The sequence below is a fragment of the Calypte anna genome, chromosome 1, assembly GCF_003957555.1.
Source record: "Calypte anna isolate BGI_N300 chromosome 1, bCalAnn1_v1.p, whole genome shotgun sequence".
NCBI lineage: Eukaryota > Metazoa > Chordata > Aves > Apodiformes > Trochilidae > Calypte > Calypte anna.
Window position 1 is genome coordinate 162232311 of NC_044244.1, and position 23784 is coordinate 162256094.

Below are 23784 nucleotides of genomic sequence, written 5' to 3' on the forward strand. Positions count from 1 at the left end.
AAAAAAAAATCCGTAAAAGCATAGGCCTGGGTAACAAAGACGAAGTGACCAAGATCAATATGTAACTGAATCTTCCTATTTATTCCCTTTTGCAAGCATAGAGTAAGATAAAAAGCTGATGTCAACACACATCCAACACAAAAAGTAAAAATCTCATATTAACATTTTGAGTAAGGAAAATATAATGTCTATTAATCTTATAACTAGTAGATTGGGATTTACTGGGAAACGGACAAATGACCAAAGAATGACCAACATACATTAGTTATCTCTGCATGTCTTTAAAAAGCTCTGAAGAGTAGCCAGTAGTCAAATTGCAGATTTGGAATTAAGAAAAAATATTGAAACAGCACTCAGTGCCTTTTCTGAGAATGACCTGATCAAAAAGAGAGGCTAGATCCAAATGACCTGTGAAAGCACTTTGGAAAGCATTTCAGTACAGAAAACTTTGTAGAATCAAAGATGAGAAATAGACTGGGTTATTAAAGTTTTATAAAAGATTAATTTGAAATATGGTAGGAGCAATTGCTGGCTCTAGGGAAGCAACTTTAGAAGAAAGTTAAAAGCACTAATCTATTTCTTTTTATTCTGTATCCAAAACAATGCATTACTGAAGCTATTCCATGTGGAATACAGAGAAGTCTCTCTAATGGAAAAGTTAAACTAAGGTTTTGTAATTTGTAAAAACTAAAAACTTCCATCCCCTCTTCTGTATAGTAGTGTGAAAGAATGAATATTCAGCTACTTTCAAAAAAGTAGAATTTTAAGAGTTAGATTAACCCCACAAATTATTTAATGTCTTAATTAAAAGGAAATATATCTTCTTGAACTCCTGCTGGACACCTCAAATATTGCTCAGCTGGGTGACTGATACAAAGCTTCCAAAATCTTCTGGGAACAGTCTGTGAAACTCACCTCTTTTCCTGTTTTCCAAATGGTAATACTTGAGATATCTAACTCATACAAAAGCATGTTTGTAAAAGTTGTTTCCTTTAACTGAGGGAGAGGCTGTTCTTAGATTGCCAAATAGTGAAGAAAAAAAAGAAAAAAAAAAGGTTGTGTTACCTCCCTCCCATTAAACAAAGCCACATTATTGTACATGACTTCTTTACTGAGAGAATAAATATAAACTGAAGTCTCCTGATCTTATAAGGCATTTTTATTTAAACAATAAAATTATGTGTGGCAGTAGAGTAGAATTATAGTTAAAACCCCAATACATTGTAAAAGGTCTGCACAGGCTGCAAAAGAAACTGGATGTTTCTTTTCCTTGAATCCATTTGAACTTACTACAAATTAGTATAAACCATCTTTCTCTGTACATCTTAGCTCCTTCTTACTATACTTGAGTAAAGTTCAAATTTTCTTTCCATGTCTAAGGGAAGGATTTGTATTTTTGCATTACGTTCTGGGTCCACCCTTGAACCATTATTTCTAACTAAACTGGCATAGACTGGATGACTACCTTAGGAAAACTGGTCATGAATTCACTAATAGGCCTAAAATAGAAAATGGATTAAATCTGGTAAAGACTATAACCTCATGAAAAATCTTCCTGGCTTTCCGGACAAACAAGTGTTTCAGATAGCAGACCGTGGCTGCACAGTGTATTGGGAAGTCAGACAACAAACTACCACAAGGTGGACTGTCAATCAAGGGTACTAGCTCATCATCTCTAACAGCATGCAGGCGATATTTTATAAACTGACTGGCAAACATCAAATGTCTGGCAAACTGCTAAGCTTGCATCTGGAAGCATATTGTTTGTTTACCATGAATGGACTTATCCAGTGCTACATCTGTATCTAATAAGGGATGTATATGCTGCTAACTTTCACTAACTGTATGTTTAGGTCAATTGCTCTATACAGTTCCAAGTTCAGCCAAACTTCCTCATTTTCAGAAACAGATGGAAGGATTATACAGAACACTGAACACTTTTAGTGATAATCACTGAACGAACCAGTCTGATGAACTCATGTTTTAATGTCTCAACAGTAAGGACACTTTTTGTTTAATATCCAAAAGCATTTTCCTTCCTAAAAGAACAATGTTTACGACAGCTATTAAACAATAATAAGTTAACTGATTAGTTTGAGCACTATTAATCAGCTTACCATTTCATTATTTAAGTCACACAGTGACCTTTACAACCTCTTCAATTGCCTACTATTACCTCCTCAGAGCAGAACCATGTAGCTATCTGGGGAAGAGCGGGAAAATTCCTTTTTTTTGAGAACTTTTAAAGACAACAGCACAACCATCTTTCAAGCAGTTGCTGCACTGACATCCATAATGGAAATTTCTATTTTCCTTAACTCATCACTACCTTACATCAAAACACACTATTGCAGAAAGAATCAGAAATACTACAGAAAGAAAATAGTTCTAGCAGCCTTGTTGAAATTAAATAGTGCTCTTATTTGCACGGCAAAGCTATCATTTTAGTATGCAATAAATTCAATTTACATGAACATTCACCACCTTTTGGTGAAGCACAGGATTCTTGATTATGAGGTGTTGGATGACAGATGTACAGGAGAGATTTCCTTCTTTTTGTCTAGCTTACTAAATGAAAAAAAAAATACAGAGGTTAGAATTCAGACGCTATAGTACAGTTATTGAAACAATAAAAAGTGTTGTATGTGTGATAACTTAGAATACTCACTGAAGAGATCTCAATCTGGATAGCCAGTGAATGCAAAATGTGCATAGAAAAACTCATTCATGCTTTGTTCCAGGGCAATATATTTCACTTCCTTGTTCTTTCTTTCCTCATTGCAAGTGACTTCCAGAGGATGCTAAACTATTGATATGAAGCCTGAAAACCATTGCCCGGAGGAGTTATGAAGAAAATGAAAGCATGGCAAGGTCTGTAGAGATATAATTTGCATAAGCATCTCTGGAAAATATTCAGTCATGGAGATACACTGAGACAACTCAAAACCTGTAAAGAGCTAAGAGTAAATAGGTTCAGGTTTTTTGTTTGTGTTTGGTTTTGTTTTTGTTTTCCTACCTGTAAATTGGATTCAGATCTGGCTAGAGCTATAAATGAATTTCGCATAAATGAATTTTAGAGGGCATTCATAGAAAAACACACCATGGAGAGGTGCCCAGAAGTGTTTTGTGGAGTTCAGCACAAAACGGATACTTATGTAGGACAAAGGGACATCTGTTGGCTTTACAGGTATATACATTAATCTTAATACTCTGCATAGCTGTCAAAGAAAATCTAAGCTACAGAGAACTCTGCGTTTCCAGACACAGTTGTAACTGCCTATTTGAATAAAATATGCAAAGATCCATGTCATTGATCACATAAAAATCAGATACTGAATAAATGATTTTTAAAAAAATCAAATTCCATGTCTGTATTTCCTAAACAAAGCAGCTTGTCACAGCTGCCTTATCAAAAGCACTTGAAGGAGTTACTTGTGTTAGAGCTTCATTCCATGCCTTAATATGGACTAGAGCACAAAATTTTCTTCACTAAAATCTCTTGAATGTAATTTATAAAACACTCATTCTTCATCTGTATTGACAGAAAGCACATTTTAAATGCATGTTGCATTCAGTTTACCAAGACTAACAGGGCAGTTACAGGTTATCTACGTTCCATTTGCTCAACTTCAGAAAAAATAATATAAATCTTTGCTGCTGATCTCTAGCTATTTAGTTCTTTTGTCTTTCAAAGTATGCTCTCCCTTCTGTACCCCAGACTGCATGTAACCAACAGCTCAAACAGATATTCTTTGTAGTTTCTCAACAGTATCACTAGTTAAGTCATGGATTTTTTATGTCTCTAGTCTCTTGAGTAAAAAAAAAAACCAAGAAAACAACCAGAAAAAAACCCTCAAAAAAAATAGCTACTGCTCTTATAAAGAACAGTTTTTTGGTGGGTTTCTTGTTTTTTTTTTTTGTTTGTTTGTGTTTTTTTTGTGTCTTGTTTTTTTGTTTTGTTTTGTTTTGTTTTGTTTGTTTGTTTTTTGTTTTACTGTTGGGTTTTTGTTTTATTTTTGTTTCTGGTTTGTTTTTTTTCTGTCAGGTAAAACTGAAGCAAGCATCATTGCTCTCGGATAGTTTCAAAATATATCACTTCTTTGCAAGCACAGATATGCTCATTTCAGGACTGCAGTGTGTTTTCTACTGTAGGAAACAAGATGCTTATGGATTTCAAATTTCTGACCACTGATATTGATGAAATGCAAAACAAAATTAATTTTTCTCTCTCCCTCTTATAAGCCTTTAGGTCATTTATGAATAACAATAAAGAACTGCAGTTAAATGCAACAGTGGAGCTGTGATCTCAGCTATTAATACTCATCAGCAGTGATTATACAATGCTAAATATTATCATTACAACATGATTTTGAAATGTTAGGTCACAGGACAGGCTGCAAAAAATCTTTTATAATTCAAATTAATATGATTGTAAAAGATACTAATTTCTTTATTTCTTAACACAGAAAAACATTTTCTAAAGCATAAAATTTAAAATACAAATCTTAGAAAACAAGATCAATGAAAGAATTAGAAAATAGGAATGATATCACTGAAATAATGCCAGAGCATTGTTGCAGTAGCTATATGAGCTGTATTCATTTCCTTTAACAATAAACTGTAAATGACACTCACACATTTTAGTTTATCCATTTTATTAATTAAATGCTCCTCAAGGTCCCAAAATTCAACTTACTATTTTCTAGTTTTCTTTGTTCCGAGAAACCCTCTGTCCTGATTTTCTTAGTCCTCATTGTCTTTCTCATATAACCTTAATCATGAGCACTGTTTCTAAATGAGAACTTTCCAAATCAGTTATCTAGCCTGTGATCAAATTGATTTACTTGCCCAAATAGACACATGTTCAGTACTTTGAAATAATTATATCCTTGCACAAGTCTCCCACTATTCCTCTCACAAACCCTTTAGTTTAAAAGCTTATTTAAGGAACAGCAGAAAAAATAAGATGAAAGCTTTATAGAATTTTTTTTTGTAATGTTCTAAAATAAATAAGCATGTGCATTATGTAAGGAATATCCATATATCATTCTGTTCCTAATCTTTTGTCAATGTTCTTTCTGATTTTCACCTGTCCTTTCCTTGAACCCATCATAGCTTTGATTTTTTTTTTCAGAGAAATGGCTGCTGTAAGCATTTCTGGTGCATTTCCAGTATCTACTATTCTTATCTGACTTTTCTTGATCAGCGACAAATCCTGTCTCAAGTTCATCTTCTCCTGAGGTTATACTTATTGAATGTGGCTCTCCCAGGTGATAAAAAGCTCTTTGCCTATTGTTTCCTCATTTTGAATAGGTCACTTACATTTAAAAACTCTCCTCTTTAAAGTTTTACTAGTGACACAGTTTCATTCACTGACTTGCTTCTGTAAAGGTAGGTCCCATGATCCTCCTCACTGGCCTTTCATTCTGTTCCCATGTTGCCTTACTGTCATAGGCAATTATTTTGTCACCCAGTGAACTGAGTCTGGGAGAAGACCCAGATGTTGAAAAAAGAAGTATACCCCTCCTTTGAAGCCAAGCTATGAACAACAAACTCTATAAAAGCTGTCAGCCTACAACAGTAAGAGTCTAGTGAGGAGGTGCAAGAGAAAAATAACAAAATTAAGTTGTTTGTTCTGATGACGTGGCCTTAAATAGCTGTGAAATTGTAGTTTAGTGTATTTTAGTTTATTGCAAAGACTATTAAAAGGAAAAGGAAAAAATGTTGGTATAAAGAGCTGTAAAGCAAAATACTATGTTTTTTTATTAGTATTCACATACAGATATACTCTATCATGTTATTTTTTGTCTTCTTATGACTACAGAACAAAAAGAGAAATTTCTAACAAAAATTTTCTATTTTCTAATAAATTCAATTATCTAAAAATAATTTTTATGGCAAAAAATTGCTCAGTAGTTTAAAGGAAAATTTATCTCAGAATTTTTCTTTTTAATGCAATGATTTGAGTACTTGATAAATAAATATTTTAAGGATGTTGAAGATGATTTGCACCAACACTAGGGTTTTTTGTTTCCTGAATAAAAAGTAAAGTTTGCATTAAGATTCCAGTTAGTGTGCCTCTCTGAGTTCAGAAGCACCAATAGAAATAAATAACAAGACATACAGAAAGATTCTGCAATTTATTTTTTTTAAAAGAAAAATCTCACAAATGATAGAATATTAAGAGGACAACCATTTGGTTTTTTTTTTAGCCTGCAAGACTCCTGTCACTGTTCAGTAACAAACTGAAGTTTAACCTCTGTTCAATTAGTTCACAGCACTAGAAGGATAAGCACTAGAAAAGCAATTGTTCCTCAAAATAGAATGAAGTGGTCTCCAAGAGCAGTACAGATACTTATTTTAAAGTATTTGGGGTTTTGGGTTTTTTTTTGTTTGGGTTTGGGGTTTTTTTGAGTGTTTTTTTTAGGTTGGGTTTTTTTTTTTTTAGTTTTCTGTTTGTTTGCTTGTTTTAGTTTTTTGGTGTTTTTTTAGTTCTTTTGTGACAAGAAAAGCACTAAGTTTCCACCAAAAAAAAAAAAATTGTACTCCAGATTAAGTTCATTCTGGTCTTCACTAAAGAAATGGTTTACATTATTGAGGTAAAGGAATACAAAGGACATGAAAAATAATTGCAGAGGTTTAGGAGGACCATGGGAACTAAAGATCTGTCAGCCTCACTTCTGTGCCTGTGAAGATCATGGAACAGATCGTCCTAGAAGACATGCTAAGGAACATGGAGAACATGGAGGTGATTCAAGACAGCCAGCATGGCAAATCCTGACTGACAAACCTAGTGGATTTCTACAATGGAGTGACTACATCAGTTGAAATGGAAAAGCAATGGCTGTCATCTATCTGAACTTCTGCAAGGCCTTTGACATGGTTCCCAGCAACATCCTACTCACCAAGTTGATAAGTTATTTGCTAACTGGTCACATCATCAGAGGGTTGTGGGCAAAGGCTAGAAGACCAGATGGAGACCAGTGACAAATGGTGTCCCTCAGGGGCCTGTAATGGGACCTATATTGTTTAATGTTTTTATCAGTGGTATAGACAGCACGCGATCAAGTGTACCAGCAACAAGTTTGCAAATGACGCTGAGTTGAGTTGTGCTGTTGATAAGACAGAGGGATGGGATGCCACCAAGAAAGACCTAGACATACTGGAGGGGTGGGCTTCAACAAGACCAAATGCAGGGTCCTGCACCTGTATCAGAACAATCTACACTATCAGTATGAGCTTGGGGTTGAGGTTCTAGAAAGCAGCCCTGCAGAAAAGGACTCGTGGGAGCTAGTGGACAAAAAGCTGGACATGAGCTAACAAGCTTCACTTGCATCCCAGAAGGCCAGCTGCATCCTGGGCTTTATCAAAGAAATGTGGCCAGCAGATCAAGAGAGGTGATTCTGCCACTTAACTATGCTCTGGTAAGACCTCACCTGGAATATGGTGTTCAAGTCTGGAGCCCTCAACACAGTATGATCATGCATCTGATGGGGGCTTATAAGAGGGATGGAGAGGGACAGTTTACAAGGGCTTGTAGTGATAGCACAAGAGGCAATGATTTTAAATTAGAGAAGAATATATTTAGATTGGATTTTAGAAAAAAAATTCTTTAACATGAAGGTAGTGGAAAAATGGAAGTGGTTGCCCAGGGAGGTAGCTCAGGCCTCATCCATGGAGATATTCAAGTTGAGTCTTGGAGAGTCTGAGCAACCTGATCTAGTTGAGGATGCCTCTGCTTGCTTCAGGGAGGTTGGGCTGGATGACTGTCAGAGGTCCCTTCCAACGCAAATTATTCTATGATTCTATTATTCTGTTACAAAAATGTGGTGTTTTGAAATCTTCACTTGTGGTAACAGAAAATGTAGTTATAGGTTGCTAGAAGAAACAGATCTTATCTCCAGGACAAAATAAAATGTTATTCATGGTAAAGCACTTTCAAGCAGTAATTCTGATAATGGATGTCTTACTAGAAGGGCTAAATATATGACATGCCTTGGGAAAATTCCATATCACAGAGACAGAATTCAGTGATTTGAAAGGACAGGATTTTAAAAATGTATTTACAAAATCCAAAGATCATGTTGAAAATATATGCATTCATTTCAAATGTCTAATTGTAGAATTTTTAGTATGTGAGGCATCTGCCTTTATAGACCCAGATGCATGTGCCAGAAGATTTTAAAATCTGTAATTTGGATACTGTGAATAAAAATGTAGAAATCATTACACTACTTTTACCAATAAATTACAGTTATTTGTTATAAAAGCATTAAAAATCACTCCTTATGTAAGGTAATAATTACAAAGATATTTAGTACAAAAATCTAAAAGCAAGTCTATATTGTTCAAAAATGCCTTCAAAAAGTTGTTTCTATGGTATTTTACAAGCTGTGTCTAATGTCAACGTCATTACAGTTAGGAAACTGACTCTAAATAATCAGAGTATAGCAATAACTTCCTGTATAAGTTAAACAAATAATAGTAGAGAGAAAGGGTAATTAATAACCAGTAGCCCATAGATAGCACTTTATTCAGCACTAATATACTTTTAAATAGAGAAAGAAATAATAAAATAAGTCTCTCAAGATGCCAGTTAATTTACTATTTTCTATTCCTTCTGCAGATTCTTTTGTCCTTTTTGGCTCTACTTACTGGCTTTCAACACTGAAGCTTACTCATTGTGCCAGTAGTACTAAATATGGTATATTAACAACAGGCAATTCAAGGACATAGACTGATTATGGCTAATACAAATTGACAAATGACACATTGCCTATCTAAGCAGAAACTACTGCCACAAAAATAGCTTTAAAATAAAAGGTAGCATTGGCTTTCAAAATTTCATATACTTCAGGTACATCTGAGATGGAGAATTAAACCATGATCAGTATATAACACAAGAGTAAAACTATTCTTACACAGTGATGATAATTTGTCCCTTGTTCTGATTTTGTGGTTACTGACAGGAAAGTGAGAACAGGCTTTTACCAATACGATTGCAAGTCTGTAAGAATGCTTGCCAGTTCTTCTACAATCGCTGTCATGATTGCTAACTAATCTCAACTCTACCACTCAGGGTAGGCACAGCTGCAATCTGAATAGGATAGCAGGGGCTGGGGAAAAAATAGGTGTGCTGCCACATGGCCTCAGCTTTATCACACAAAGGTGAAACATGTATCAGCATCTGGTTCTGATGATGGGGCCAAAAAATGAATTTTTCTTCTTTTCAGCAAACCTTTCTCTGTTTTTCTTGATTTGTTATTGACCTTGAGAAAGTTACTTTAAGTCTTTGAGACTCCATTTGCTTGTCAGTAGAAGAGGGATAACACTACTGGTATGTTCTGATACTGTGAGTTTTACTTAATACAAGTGAAGCACAAATCAGCAGTTACATGCCGCTCATCACCATGGTCAATATCAAAGTTAAACTTGAAGATTACATTACTCTGTGCATGCTAAAAATAAGAGTAGATCTTAGGTACACACAAGAGATGATGTACAATGCCCTTGCCACCTTGGAAGTCTACTCTGATCAATAAAGACTGAAGGTTTTAGGTATTGTGTACTTGGCTGAATTACAAGATTTATTTTATATTTATTTCTGGAAAGACATCTGAGGTCAAAAACATTACAGAAATCCTGTATCAGTTACTGAGTATCTGTATCTTAGCATTTGGAATCCGAAGAGTGCCTTTCACAAAGATATTTAAAATAATTTTATTGTTCTTTTCTATAAATTCCAAAGTTCAGCTGCTCATCTACTGTAGTTTAATTTTATTTTACTAAACTCAAGAAAGCATAAAATGTATCACGGGTGTCAGATACTGATATGAGCATCAACAAATTACTGGGTTATTACCCTGGAGATTGAAAATTTTTAAAGATTTGGATAAAGATGAAGTTTGAATCTCTCTCTAATTTAAAGATCATAGGCAATTTTCAAAGTCATGATTGTACAATCACTGTAAGGAGCTAGGGAAATGTGCTTTGTTTCTGATGGTATAGTATAGTGATATTGCAATAGTATTACGGAAAAATAATAATAAAAATATTTACTCTGTAAAAAAATAGAAAAGTACTGACTGGCTCAAGTTCAAAAACAACTTACCCACCTTTTTTGTTTTCATAGATGTGTTTCATAGGGACTATAAGTCATAGCAGTACCCCATATTTGGCAGCAAAAACTTTCTGTACACTGATCATGTATAATATATCAGTGAGGTAAAAATGGGATACATCCCTAAATATTCTTCTGTAATCTTTAACCTTTTAGAAGAAATTCTACAGTTCTACTTTGAGAAATACTGGGGAAAAATATGCAGCAATTAATAAAGTTCAATACACCAAGTTTTAATACAGGATCTTTTAATGTTACTGCTGCAAACCATGAATACAATGGTTGAATAAGATTTTTCAGCCCTAAGGTTATGTCAAACTATACTTGTTACTATGGGAATGGTGGTATAGGGCATTAGTTAGTCTTCTGTGTTCTTTGTCTCTTCCAAGTTTTCATTCTTTGTTTGAAAACTTTCTTAATTCTAGGGTTTAAGAATAAATGGTACTATTCTCCTACAGGGAGCACTTGCTGAAAGTTCACCAGCCTCTCTCTGTGCAATGGGACTAGGGATAATTCAGTTTTCAGAGTTGTTTTTACATCCTTTTACTATTTTGTTGCTGCTGTTGTAGGAACAGTCTCACTTTGCATACAAAGAAGTTTATCTGCAATATCATCTTCATATATTTGTCTATGCAGTGTACTGATGTAATAGGAGGTTTTCTACAAGTGATACTGCAATTAGCAGAGAAAACTATAGGAGAGTGCTCAGTGAGAAAAGGAATTATTTAGAAAAAGTTGGAAAAGATAATGTATTCAATAATATTATCTCATTTCTGTCCCTTTGTACTTGTACATGTAATACAAGCTTCTTTTTTCAGCTTCTTTTTAGGTCAATGCATTGCCCCTGTGAGTCCACAGTACAGTTTGCATTGTGTCAAGCTACATATTTTGCACAGGCACTGGAATTTTAGAGGAAGTAAATGTTTAACTGCATTCAGCTATTAGTGTCCTGAAAACATGAATACTTGAAACTATAATTTAATGTCAAGATATATTGGTTACATTCCCTTGTTTACATTTATACCACAATAAATTCCCATGCATATGTGCGTAGATCTAGCTAGTGACCTCTTCAAGATAATAAAGCTTGACATTTTAATAGGATAAACAAATGCTTTATTTGTACTGTGTGGAGTATTTTACCAATGATCAGATGTAAGTTTGTTAGATCTTTGTTCTTTATATATTAGAGGTAGAACTCATGTTTGCTGGCTGACCTATTATTCTGCTGATTCATTGAATGTATGTTATAATTTAAAGGTCAGGGTTATCCATTAAACTTATCAACATGGTGCAAGATACTTTAAATCAAAAATGTTCCTGCACTAGCTTCATTAGTTCTATGATATGAATGCTGAAACAATAGTGAGAAAATTTAATCGTAGAATCATAGAAACCCCCCAAACTGAAGGATTGCAAACTGTAGCTATTATGACCACAGGACTTCAACAGGGTGGTGTCAAATGTAGTTCACAAAGAAAGTAGGTAGGTAAATTTTCAATAGAACTTATATTTTATTTCCCACTGAATAATATTAGAAAAACTATTTTAAGATTAGGCTCCAGGCCCGCTGCCAATCTCAGCAACTACTTAAAGAGACTCAGCTGAAAGCAAAAGCACAAGACAGAGAATCACCTTCATCCTGGCCCAAACCAGGACAATTGAGAACTGGGTATAATCCCAGTTATTTTTTACTGGGACACGTAGATCAGTAATAGAGCTGAGATTTGAGTCAGCTTTCAGTTCAGTTTTGTAAGGTGATTTAACCAAGACACGTTAGGCTGAACTAACAGAACAATTATATACTAAGCATTCAAACATTATACCAGTGACTTAATAGACAAAAATAGATTCATCATATACTACTGTGAATCTCTCAAGGATTCTCTGTTTTAATTTCTTACAAGCAATAAAGAACTTCTAAATAATTAGACATTAAGGCAAATAATATTCTAGGACATATGATAACATGTAGCAGCTATGCATTTTAGCTATGTAGAAGATTGCGTAATAATGTTATTTATAAAATCATATTAATATGTTGAATAATATTGTTATTTATCGTGATTCTCTGAAATAAGCAGCACACAAGTGACAAAAATATCTTGACAATTGTAAGTCCTCTGACAAAACTTATTTGTGGATGACCTTTAAAAAATATCTTCTGCCTCCAGGCACACACGTGCTATTTTCACAAATCTTCTGAAGTTTCCCTTATGGTTCCAATATGCTCCTACTTACCCCAACACCACCTTCTTTATTTGGACTCCATTTCTCTGTTTCAGTTTTTTGTTTTTCTTTTCTTTTCTTTTTTTTTTTTTTTTTTTTTTTTTTTTCACTTCTGCTTTCAGCTGCTAATGAAGCTATGTTTTCCTATAAATTCTACCAGAAGTGTGCAGCTGATTTCAGAAGGCTTAAAAAAGGCTTTATGAAGCGTAGCCTACCAATTAGAAGGAGGTATTCCAAAGCAGTTTTGCAAATGAGTGGTGATGGAGTTCAGACCATAAAGGGAGTAGAAAATCCTATCAAAAGTTATTAAGGGATTAAAAGAACATTTAGACAATAAAAGATGTATTTTTTTTTAATGTTTTATCTACTGTCCTATGTTATGTAATCAATAGGTGCTTTTTGAATATCAAAAAAATAACTAATTCCAAGCTGTATATTAAACAAGAGAAAAGAAGCTATTTTTCATTGACCCTCCTTGAGTGTGTTTCTTCCAAATATTGATTCCTTGTACAAAGTTTAAGTCCAGCTAAAGGTAATTGGAAATATACACCCAGATAATACTGTGAGAATATCTTATAAGAAATATAATGTATATATCCCTGAAATGAAAAGATCTGGAGAAGAAAAGCAAATAGAGATGCATTTCAGAAAATAAATTTTTTCAAATCTGAAATAAAAATCTTAGTTGAAATTTATTTCATGAAATTCTGTGCACACCTAAAACATACTACTAATCTATATTTTATTCCACTTTGACACAGAACAAATTCTTTAATATTAATATAGCTCTAACTTACAAGATTTTCAACTGTGAGTCAGTAGGGGATTTAGGCTTGTAGACTCTTGGCAAGAATTTTTGAACCATGAATTATCCTCTCTAGAGGAAAAACTTGTTCCAAATTTGGTGTTCTTTTCATTAGTTTTAGTATTTTGATCTGTCAACAACCCATTTAAGACTAGAAGTAGCAAAAGTTAGAGGTGCCTAATAGTGAGAGATGTTGTGATTCAGGCATTGTAGAGCCTGAGTTTGGAATACAGAAACTCAATACTTCTAAGTTCCCCAAATTAAGTACTGGAAAGCTGAGTACCTGAGAATGGCATCTCAATATGTAAGTGCTAACTCAAGCCACACTCAGTGTGAACAGTGTAGTACTAGCCATTAGGAAATGTTAAGGAAAGGGTCTAATCTTAAATAACAACCTTCTATTATTTTAATGAGACACCTATTTATTCATAATACCTTAAAATCAGGAAGATCGTCTCTGATTTCAAAATACATAGAGAAAAATATATTAATTAATTTATTTTCAAATAGAGATAGATATATAAATGTGACTGGAAAAGTCTAAAATGCTACCTAAAAGAAGAGTGCAGGTTAGTTAATGGGCCTGGATGCAATACTCTGTATCCCACCATTTACAGAGGTCTGTTTATAGTATATACTTTTACATATATTTTCCTGTCTTTTCATCAATTAATTACTTAATTTTAACAAATCAAATCTTCAGCACAGTACAATCAATTGCAGATTTTTTAAATAAAATTTTCCACAAGAAATATTACAGCTTTGTGATGGTTGTTCTGTGACAGCTTGAAAGTGGTTAGAGCTCAATCCCAACACTAGCCACCCACTTATTTCTGTAAAACTACCAGGAATTTACTATTCTTTGACACTTCTGTTCCTCTGTTAAACCTGCTTTAAATCACTCAGGGGGTTCAAAGTATTTTTAGAAAGGAACCCACTGACAGAAATAATCACCTTTGACATTATTAAAAACCTAAGTGATATAGCTACCACCAAGATTTTTCTCCCACGTGGAATAGATGAACATAGAATCATAGAATCATAGCATGGCATGGGTTCTAAGGGACCTTTAAAGGTCTTCTAGTCCAATCCCCAACAAGAACAAGGACATTTTCAACTAGATCAGGTTGCTGAGAGCTCTTTTCAACCTGACCTTTAATGATCCCAGGGATGGGGTATTAACAACCTCTCTGAGCAACCTCCTCCGCTGTTTCAGTGCTTTCATCATAAAGAATTTCTTCCTTATATCTAATCTAAAACTATGCTCTTTTAGATTAAAACCATTAACCCCTCTTCTGTTACTAAAAAAGACCTGCTAAAAAGTTTTTTCCCATCTGTCTTGTAAGCCGACTTTAAGTATCAAAAGGCCACAAAATAAAGACTTCTTTAGACTGAACATCCCCAACTGTCTCATTCTATCTTCATAGTTGAGGTGTCCCAGCTCAGGAGGTCGTTCCAGCTCTGAGGACCCCAAAGTTGGTTGCATAACTCCAGGTGGAGAAGAATGGCAAAGCCACCTCTCTAACACTGCTTTTGATTCAGCCCATTGACAGGGTTGGCTATCTGGGCTGTAAGCACACATTTTCTGCTCTTGGCCAGCCTTTCATCCACCAGCATTCCCAAGTCCTTCTTCTCAAGACTGATCGCAATGTTTTCATTCCTCAGCCTGTACTCATACCAGAGGTTGCCCTGATCCAGGGGCAGGATCTTTTACTTGGCCATTGTGAACCTCAAGAGGTTCACATGTGCTCACTTTCTGAGCTTGTCCAGGTCCCTCTGGATGGCATCCCATCCCTCAGGTGTGTTAGTCACATCACCCAGCCTGGTGTGGTTATTATATCTGGCTGCCTCCAGTCTTGATGTACCCAATGAGCTCATTTGCATTGATGATCATCAGGTCCAGTACCATATACCCTCTGGAAGTGTCTATTACCTAGCTTAAGAAGTCATCCTCCATGCACTCCAGGAGTCTCCTGATTTGCCTACAGCTCACCATGCTACTTTTCCAGCAGATATTGGAATGATTGAAATCCCCCAGAAGAATGAGAGCCTGCGAGCTTCTTGGAGCTAAAGCAAGAAGACTCCATCACTAGAGTCTCCTTGACTGGACAGTGTGTAGACACCAACAAGGTTCCCTTTGTTGTCTTGGTCTCTAGTTGTTACCCATAAGCTTTCACCCTGCTTGTAGCTGTTCTTCAGAGACATCTCTTTACACTCTATCCATTTCTTGATGTAGATGGTAACACCTCCACCCCTCCTGCCTTGCTTGTCTCTTCTGAACAGCCTGAAGGCATCGTTAGCTGCACATCAGTTATGTTGATGTCAGTTCTTAATTGAAATAAGTAAAACTTTGGGGAAAAGTCATATAAAAGAGAACAAAAAGATGGGCAGAATGGAAACAGCTTATATAACACTGAGACAGCAGAGAAAAACACATCCCAATTCGTTAACTAATCTGTGCTCCAGATTCTCTCACCAACCATCCCAAGGTCCTGAAGTGTCTTTTGATCACCCTTGGGTAAATATTGTGTCTTCATCACATCTCACAAAGAGAAGTAGCCATGATTGATAGTTCATGGGTCATAACATGGAAGTTTCTTAGTCTGGGAAGTTTCTTAGTCATGTCCTTCACCTGGGTCACAGGAAGGCAGTAGGCTTCTCTAAGAGGAGATTCTCTCCTCTATTTCTACAATGAGCTGCATAGAAAAGACAAGGGATAATGGGTATAAGTTACATCTGGTGAGACTCCAGAAGAAAATTTTTCACCATGAAAATAGACATTATAATCACTCCCAGGGAAAGTGGAGGATTCCCCTACATTGGCAGTTTTAAGACTCAGTTTGACAGGGTGCTGGGCCACCTCGTTTAAACTATACTTCTAACTAGAAAGACTGGGACAGATGATCCTTGAGGATTCTTCCAACCTGGTATTCTGTGATTCTGTCCAGTGTATTGTACTCTCTCATACCCTCAGGAGGCTGTTACCTACAAATATAACCCATCTTTTCTCCCTGGAAATTAGAGGGTGTGGGAAAAAGAAATGAAAAGATTGCACTAAATATGACATCTGTAATGGAAGTTTTCCTTTGCAGAGGTAGGAGAATGAGGAATCAAGGTATAAAACATGACACTTGAAGGTAGGAGAATGTTGGTCAGGACACATGAAAGCAAAGCAATGTCATTCCTTATAGTTCAGCCACTTCTGGGTTAAAAGTTCTGTCTTCTAAACACATTCTCTAACACTTAGCAAACTGAACTTGTATGAGTGGTTTTCCCACTTGTAAGGGCCTCCCTTTTTAAACTGTGAAGCTTTGTGAAGCTTGAAAGAACAACTAAACTTATAACACTCAAATCTAATATGAAATGTCATTAAAAACCCCCAAATGTTTATGATCAAATAAACCATGTTTCTCTGTCAAAACAAGATGAACAAAACCTCATAAAATCCAGTTCTTTACTTTGAAGTAGATATTCCAGCTGTAAAGATATTTAGCTAAACTCACTTCTCAGCATTCTTTCTACCCTCATAAATCTTGAATTTTTTCCTGCGTAGGACATAGCTTCAGTAAGAGAAATGAGGAGTACTCCAAAAGACATGAATAACTTATAGCATGATGAGTATGGCTCTTAAAAGTAAGTGATAGTTTGTACTGAGTCTGATCCTGTCAGTGTGTATTAGTCATACTCTAAGAACACCTCTCTGATTTATTCTTTGCCTTTGTCTAAGATTCCTGGGTTCAATGCCCTTTCCAGATGAAAGAAATTAAAATCTAACTTCTGCTATCCTAAGGATGTTTTTACCAGGAAGCTGCTACTCAGACTGAATGTGGAGTTGTGAGCATTCAGTTACTTCTGGCAGACAAGAAATGATAAGACAAAGAAAATGCCAAAAAAGTGGAAACACAAGAAAGGGGCACAATGTTTATAAACTGTTGGCAATGGAAGTCCATGAAGAGGCATGATCTTGAACTAAGTTAGGCTAAAGGAAGAAAGAAACCTTAACATCCTACTTTCTAAATTCTGTAAGTATGATATATTTCACAAAAGGTAGCTCAGAGACTGGTTTTTGATAAAAAATTTGAATCAAGAGCTGAGAAAAAGCCATATTTGTGTCTGAGGAAGGCACTTTTAATCTGAAAGGGGTAACCTCTAGCTACAGCTTTTTCCACTGACTAGCTTCTGACATATTTCTCCTTAGATGGTAGCTTTTTTAAGAAAACAAGGCTTAAACCGTAAATACCCTATCATACTATATTTCCTCATTTCCCCATCAATAATTTTGAAACTGAGAGCTTTCATAAATATAGCAGACAACTAAGGCCTCAAAATTAAAAAGTTTGCTTGGATTTCAAGAAAGAATTGCAGATTAATAAAAAATATTTACTTTATTAGGCTGGCCATTCAGCACACATAGTGTCTCCTAATCATAGCAAGCAGAGTTCGGAACTCACTGAAAAGCAAGTTATCTCTGTGACTTTGAAAAGGAAATTCAGTAAGTCAATGTTTCTGTGAAAGTGATGGAAAAAGCAAGGGGAGGGAGTGGAGAGAGACAGTTCAGATGTCAAACTGCCATGGGCATAATTTGAGGGAACATAAAACAACTATTCATGAGTTAAACTTTGTTGCACTATAGAAAAGGTTGTTCTGCAGTGCCATTTTAAGGAAAAACTTGCAGAGACAGAAATAAATAATCTCTTGAGCTCACACCCCCAGCTTCTCAGATGCAGTCTATGCAGCTAACATGTCTTTTCAGACTACAACTGGCACAGAATGTAAGCAGGATGTAGTGGGTTTGCCTTGGCTAATGGCCAAACTCCCATCCAGCTGCTTGGTCACTCCCCTTCCCCAACAGGGTAGCAATTCATAATTCAAAAAAGCAAATAATTAGTAGTTTTATTTGAATTCCATCTCTTTTCAGAATAGTTCATGAGCATTTTTTCTCATAGGTGTTCAAAGTGCAACATTGTCTTAAAAAGCTAGCTTACTTTTGTTAAAAAATAATTGAATGAAAATGTAAAAGATTATCATATAGGGAGATTATCATATAAGGAGGTGACTCTAAACTTTTATTATTTGAGGAACAGTTCTTGAAGCTACATTTGTGCTTTTCCCAGTGTATTAATTGATCAGAACCTATTTACTATCTAAACAAATAAAAATAGTGCCTTCCCCAAAAAGGTAGTCTTTGGAGGGACTTTTCTTCCTCATCTGAGCTCCTCCTTTCAATACTATTTTCTTCAGTGCTCTGTTTTAAATGTAGACACCTGAATTAGAGGAAAATAACTTAATCAGTGCATCCCTACATTTTTTTTCCCTTCTTTTGAAGTTTTCATAAAGGAGGCAGTTTCACTCTATTGTTCAAAAGAATACACTGCTTAATGTATCTACCTTTGGAGAAATTATTTAAAAAGGAAGTGAAAAGGAGTTAGCTAACCTAAAGTAAAAACCTACAGAAAACCTGATATCCATTAATATCTGTGTTGATTCTATTTCTTAATTCTGTTACCATTGCCTTGTCTTGGTGCATGGTTGCATAATTCTGGTAACACTGATTCTTCTGTGCTTTGCCTCAGATATTCTTCTTCAGAGACAGACAGTAGAGTGACCATAATCAATACCATCTCTCTCAGTACTAACTTAATGCAAAATTCTTGTAAGGTTCATTGTACAACAGTGCTTGCAACCTATCTTCCTCGGTTCACTGGAGAGCTATGAAGTGATCTGGGAGAAATGATGGTGCAGAGGTGGGTGAGAATTGGCAATTTTTCTTTTAAGGAGAATGCCATAGGTTTGAAAAAGTGGCTCTCAGGTCTGAAGAGGAATTTTGATGAGGGAAAAAGATCATCAAAACTCTGAGGTGTTATTGACCTACCTGCTTCAGAGCAGAAACATGAACCTTGCAGACATGCAAAGCACTGTGATGCTTAGTGTTCCAGGCATCTTAGATGTTATATCCTGTGTTTCAAAACTCTCTAATGTCTCTTTTTCTTCCTCTTTTTCCAATATGGAATAAGGAATAAAATAAATCTTAAAATATTCTGCAAATAACTTTGTCTTCTCTAGGCAACCATAGTTGTTAATCCTTACAGCCTAAATACTTGAGTGACTGAGATAACAGTAGTTGTTATTTTCAAAATGCAGATCTTCCAGAGACAGTTCAGGAGCATTCAAATTTGTAACCTTATTACAGCAATTCTGTACTAAAACCCAACAAACTATAGCTATTCTACTATTTGTTCCATGGCTATAAACTATTCCAAACTTCCAAGAGACATAGTATGTGAAAAACTCTAAAGATTTTCTCCTTTGGGATGTTTCTTTAGAGACCTGACTTCTTCCCCCTTCCTCCCAGCCTTCCCTGTTATATGTGCTATTATTCAGCAACTGTTTTTTTAAATCAAAGTGGGTAAAGAACAGACAATTATTAAGAAACACCTGTGCATTTTATTGTAATTTTAATATTAAATGAGTTACAATAGAAAACATTTGACTGAAAGTGTAATCAGCTAAATACACATTCTTATTTGTCAATACAAAGCAAAGTAAGAGCATTGATGCATATGTTTCTGAAAAGAAGCTTACCGTGGCTTACCTTGATCCTTCTCAACTTATCAAATTATTGTGTAAGGCATGCAACTTTAAATTTTGTAGTACTGAAAATTGTATAACATGGAATGACCATGAATTTATAGAAGCTAAGGATTAGCTCTTGAAGATCTCAAATTTAAAACCTTACTGCATTGATAATAATTGGGTCTTGGAACTGTAGAATGGTTTCTATTGGAAGGGAAATTATATATCATTTAGCTCCAGCCCCCATGCCATGGGCAGGGCCATCTTTGAGACAGAAAAAAGATATTCTTCAGCAGATGAGAAGACTGCAGACACTGTACTGGGGAAGAGGGGGAGAAATAACATTTTAATTGGTGAAAATATTTGGGATTCTGTGGTGATCTGACCTCAACTGGACACCAGATACCCACCAAGACACTTTATTACTCCTCCTCATCAACAGAAAATGGGGAGAAAATACCACTAAAAATTCAGTGGTTGACTTAAGGCTAGAGAAATAACTCAACAGCAACCATAACAGGCATAACAGATTTGACTCAGTTTAATTAAATTTGTTTCCAGTTAATAAGAACAAATCTAAAACTACCTCCCTCTTACAACTTTCTTTCTAGGATAAATTTTTAAATTTTTTTAAATTTTTCTCCTGATTCTTCTATCTCCTCCCCCTAAGCTGTTCAAGGGGTTGGGGATTGGGAGTTATTACCAGTTCGTAAAGCTTCATATTTGCTGCTCCTTACTCCTCACACTCTTCCCCTGTTCCAATGTGGTGTTCCTCCAAGGCATACAGCCTTTTATGAACTGCTCCAGCATGAGTTATTTCCATGGGGTAAAATCCTTCAGAAACAGTCAGCTCTAGTGTGGGTCCCCTGCAAGTCACAGGTCCTTCCAGGAAACCTGTTCCAGTGTGGGCTCCTATCCATGGGCCTCAGATACTGCCAGGAACGTATCCCTGTGTGAGCTATCCATGGCTTGCAGCATCCTCTTCAGGGCACATCCACTTGCTTCCCTGTAGGGTCTGGGGGGTGGATATCTTCTCCACTGTAGACTTCCATGGTCTGCAGGAGGACAACCTGTGTCACCATGGTCTTCTTCATGGGTTGTAGGTGAATCTCTGTTCCAATGGCTGGAACACCTCTTCCCCTCCTTTGCTGCTCTTGGTGCATGCGTTCTCACATTTTCTAAAGACTCTCTCAAAGCTGCTTGCTGCAGAGCATTTTTTAATGTCCCTTTAAAATATTATCAGGGAGGTGCCACCAGCACCATTGATTGGTTAAGATTTGGCAAGTGGTGGGTCCATCGTGGTGCCAGCTGGAACTTTGTCTGACATAACAGCAGTTCATAGAGTCTTATAGAAGTCCTCCCTGCAACCTCACTGTTAACCAAAACTTTGCCATGCAAATCCACTAGAGATTCTAAAGGCTTACATATTAAAATTGGCATTTTTCTGCAGTACCTAAAGCTTTTCAAATGTAGGTGCTTAGAACTGAGTCATTTGTCTATAAATTCTGGCTCATTTTCATTGAGGTATGACCATTTTATCTCTTATTCACATACTAGTCAAAGATGATGACCTCCTGTTCTCTTGAACACTTGCATAAATTTTCAGCAGTGTCTCATAAACCTAGCAAATAACATTTGTGTGAGGAGTATCATGAAAGGAATACTGCAATGGGTATTTGTTTCCCAAGGAAAAAAATACCAAAAACTACAGACAACAGGAGCATCAATTTACATATTATTTCTGACACATTCCACTCTGGATGATTCACTTAGTTGATTTGGATTGTATTTGGTTTTCAAGGCCAGTCTTCAGGAAAGGCAGATATTGTTGAGGGGAAAATAGTAGTACCAAAATAATTTTGCAAATTTTTTTTTTTTTATCAGAAGCATGAATATTCAGCTTCAGATCCAATAAACTGTTCAGTTTGGCTCAGCTCTAGAAAAAAAAATTAATTAAAGCAGTTCTTATCCATCTGAGAGCAGTATACACTAGACTAACTTAAACAGCCATCTTTTTTCCCAGGTATTATGGACTGTGGGAGGATACCAGAAACATCCAGATTATTTTATACTGAAACTATGTCCTGGGTAAATCCTTTAGAACTACTCTCTGGTGATTCATTGCTTCTGAAAATTCAAGATTAAGGGCTGTACTGCACTTTGCTTGCCACCAAAAATGCTATATACTAAAGCACTTAGTTTAGCCATTAAAATATTTAACAGCTATGGAATCACAGCAAGCAAACGAACAAACAAAAGCCCCAGGTGAACAAACAGCAGAAAGAATCAGAAGCCTGAGATAACACTTTAATCTCTCCCTTTAGATGAGAATGTGCAAGAAGACATCAGTGATTCAGTGTCTAAATTTATATTTGATTTAACTGGAACAAGATAATTAAAAAGAAAAAAAAAAAAAAAAAGAGAGAGAAGTCTGAACTGATGGATGAGAAACAAAAAAAAGGCTGGAAAATAAATCTTTTTCCTTCCCACTTCATTTCTATAGTTATAAAGTATTGTTACCACCCCTTTGCATATAAATTTCCTCTTTCTCTTCTGGTCTGCTTTTTTGCTGCAGACTCTCCGATTACTGTCTTTCTTCATCCATCTGTCCCTATCCTCTGGTCCAAAAAGTCCTTCATCAAATCACATTCAATTGTTTCTGTTGAAACAGCAATCTCCTTGGTTTTCCTTGTTTCCTGAGGATTTAACCTGATAAAATGTGCTATTGCAAAGATTATACATAATGACAGTCATCCCCTCTGTTGCTCAGTGACAGTCTGTGTAACAGAACAGGATATGGTCAGTCTACACAACACCTCTGAACAGACTGTATATTTTTATTATTTGGCATGGACTGGGATTTATGTATTGTGATTCATTGATTTTTTTCGCTTACCCCCAATTATCAACTCTTTTATCTATCGGCTTCAATAGAAATGAAAAATGTACTAGGGGTTCTGGTTTGTGACCTTGAAAGAGAAAAAAATTGAAATGTACCAGCATTATCAAAACAGGTATCTATTTTATCCTATTTTATTTCTATTTTACCCTCCTTTAGGATCCTTTGTTTCAGTAATATTCCCTACTAATCTACACCATTAGTAAGTATTTTTTCTGTTTATCACTGATCACTGAAAATGCCTTTTCTCCTGACTGTTACAGCAGTAGCTCTCAAATTGAATTATGAAACTTCAGTGGATGTATACCCTGTTACCCTTTGTCCCCTTTGTGGAAATTGGTGGGAGATACAGGCTCTGTATACAAATGCTGCAGTGACCTAGTTTTATGGATCAGTGCAACTTTGGCCAGGAATACCTTTGGTAGTTTCTTTGAAACTGCCTTTAACTTACAAGGTTATAGAAAAATGCAAATAAAGTGTTTATTTACAGCATCTGATAAAGACAGTATAGTTAGAGATGCTTAGAAAAGACAAGTGAAAGAAAATCAATTCTTAATTTACACTAACACAAAATATAAAAGATCTGTTTGTCTGCTTGGTGCCTCACATTTCAAGCTGCATTTGTCAAGGAGAATCATGTCTGTACAAATCCTCATGGCTTTAACAGACAGTTTTGTTCTTGGACTCCTCTGAGTATCACATTCAGATTCAAATCTTTTCCTCCATCCTACTCTTTATCTGCCTGCTCCAGTCCAACCTGCAGTCTGTCAAACAAGGTGACAGCAGTGAAAACTCCTTAAGAGAGAACTAAAAAATGCCAAATCCCTATTCAATGAGAAATGTTTCAGAAATACTGGGGTTTTCGGGGAGGGTTTTTTTTTTTTCATTTTTTAAAAGATGTTTAAAAGAGAAATTATATCATTTTACAAGAATGACAATTCAATGTTGTGTGGATTTTTTTCCAGTAGAAGTGGAGAAAGCATTTACCCAAAGAGGCAATCGCAGGTATAAACCGTAGACTGACATCAAGTCTCTTCACCTGCAAAAATATTCCTTACTCCCTACATTTATGTAAGCTATTTGGCTCCTATGAGAAACCCACTTTTCACATATTCTGTGATTTACTGCAGCATGAAACATTCAATAGTGAACTTAGGA